Source organism: Helianthus annuus, chromosome 10 (genome assembly GCF_002127325.2).
Source record: "Helianthus annuus cultivar XRQ/B chromosome 10, HanXRQr2.0-SUNRISE, whole genome shotgun sequence".
In the NCBI taxonomy this organism is placed as follows: Eukaryota; Viridiplantae; Streptophyta; class Magnoliopsida; order Asterales; family Asteraceae; genus Helianthus; species Helianthus annuus.
In genome coordinates, this window is record NC_035442.2 from 107,256,923 (window position 1) to 107,259,770 (window position 2,848).

Here is a 2,848-nt window from a genome sequence, read left to right on the forward strand (position 1 = left end):
GCTGAAGACTAGAAAATAAAGACTTTGTCAACATCCAAGGGGGAGTCTGTTAGGGCACTATGTCTGTTGACTTCGTCTTGTATCATGTAATAGGATAGAATAGGATAATCAGTGTCCGAGGTGCAAGAAACAGTTTTCAGTGGATAGGGTTGTGATTCCGCTTGAAATGAACCAAGACCATTTCAAGCGAAATCAGAAGTATTTGACTCCGCTTGAAATTTCTTTGGTCCATTTCAAGCGAAATCAGAACTAGTATATATAGGGCACTTGTGTTTTCATTTGGCACAGTTCCAGAAATTGTAACGAGGTGCTGCCAAAATTTGTCTAGGTTGTAATCAGTGTTAGAATTAATCAAAGTGACAAATTTAATAGTATCAAGTTGTTTCCACGTCCTTTCACTGATTCCGCCTTTGAATCGAATAGAAAGCTCTTCTGAACGACTCAGTCGGGTCACACAGCGATCCTACAAAAGCTTATGTGAAATGACTAAAATGCCCCTACGGTGCATAGTTTGGCCATAAATGATAAATTTCACATATATATGATATCTTACTGATATAACTTATTAAAATAAATGTTTCTACTGATTATTTTAGACCAGAACCTCAAGTTGCTAACCTCTTTTATAAACTTTAAAATGACCAAAATACCCCTACGGGGCTTAAATTGGTTTTAAATTCGTTTTGGGCATAATGGAATGTATCCTACTGATATCACAACATATTTATGGCATATCAACTTGTGAAACATGTTCATGACTCTCTTGGTTACCCGATTATGCATTTTTGCGTTCGATACGGTTTATGTAACTAGTTTGCATAAATTGACCGAAACGGGTCAAACCTTACCATTTTCATTTCAAAATTCAGAATGTGTTTAGTTTACCCATATTATACAAGTCTCCAGACTTGTCGGGTCTAAATCACATTCTAATCCGGTCTTCGCTTAATCTTGCGTTTTGAACCGTAAACCTTTCCTTAAAACTAACCAGTCTAAGTTACAACTTAAATAAGACCCGTTAGGAATCTAATAGGTTAATAAAACCTTCGTTCCAGATTGAGAGCCCCACTAGAGGTACTTGTGATTGCTGATTTGAATATACGGCTGAGAATAAAATTACATTTTAGCTCAGGTAAATACTTTTAACTTATTTTCCGTTATACGGGCTTGGGATACGGTATTATAAAAATACCGCTTGGTTGTGTGTAGAAACCTTTTAATCGGAGATGATTAAATTGCATAATCCTGTTTTAATCAGTATTGCTTGATAACAAATAACATTGGGGGTTAATGACCATGTCCTGGATATCCTTGGCTCATTTAAAAAGTGTAAATGGCCACAACTTAAGCACAAGGTGTAGGCATAACACCTCCTGTTGCGTATGTAAAAGATATACTCACTCGTGAGGTAACTTCTTGTGAGTTATATTTGTGGTGTGTCGATTAATCTTGATCGATTTGTTTAATCACCGGCCCTAAATGTTGGACAAACATGTAAATCTGATACAAGATTGTTATTAATATAATTGTCCCAAGATATAAAAGAATATTTGTGCCTTGTGCATTTAAATCAATTTTCATAAAAATTTTCAAAAAAGTCAGTTAATTGTATTTACTGGTGTAAACTGACGTATTTTCCAAAAAGGTTAAGTGACAGGTGCTATACGTAAATTGGCTGGGAGCTCAGGGCGTTAATAAGGAATCTTGCAAGTTCTAAACGTCTAAAGTCTGTTGAACAGTGTTTATATTTCTGTTTTAAGATCCGCCTGTGGATCCATCTTACAATCCGTTTGTAATATTTGATGTTACTTTTGAATCGGTTTGTAATACATTTACTTTAGACTTCCGCTGTGCATTGAACTGTGATTATTTGACTATGATGATATCAACTACGTCACGATACTCCCCACCGGGCCCACCGGTAATAAGTGGAAATATCGGGGTGTGACAGGTTGGTATCAGAGCCAACATTGAGTGAATTAAACACTAGCCTTTTGTGTTTAATCTCAATGACACAGTATCACATTCCTTGACTTCCAAGTCTAGACATGAACTAGGAATGATCTTATCCCTGTTATATGTATACATTGTTTTCGATATTTATGCAGCTCAGGATCGTGTCACCGAGCAAAGCTGCGATTGGTGGAAGCTTTCCAAATCTGAAGTTTAAGAATGTAAAGCTTCGTACTACAGCTCGAATTAGCATACGACCAGTATGGAGAAAGGACCTTTTGAACCCATTAAACCATATTTCAAATTTTATAACCAATACTTTAGAAACTTCAAATGAGAAACCAACATCGGAGGAGTTCAAACCAGCTGTCCTTGAAGCTTCTGCTCCAAAGATAATACCTGTAGACCCAAAGGACTCGTATTTCTTACCTCCAAGTCTTGGAATCCCGGACTTGGAATATACCTATCCTGACCTTATTCATGATTCATATTATTCATTAACCATAGAATCCTTGGATTCCACTTTTGCAAAGATTTCTAATATAGAAGATTTCGACTACCCACAAGAACCTTCTGTACCCATACCGCACTCAGGGAACCAAGGAGAAAACTTTCAGAAATAGAATAAAGAAGGAACTTCCTTGTTATATTTCATTTCATAGTAGTCCCTATAAGGACATATATATCTTTTAAGTCCCCGCGTGGGCGAATTTCTTTGTGTAAGACCCGTTTAGGGCAATTATGGTATTTTATGAGACTTTCTATGAAAAGTTTCCTATTTTGAAATTTACTTTGGTATTAAACAGTATATGTATGTATTATGTTCTACATCAGAACGTCATTTCAATTTATGATTGCTTTGCCATTATATATCAAAGAAAGTCTTAAAGGTATA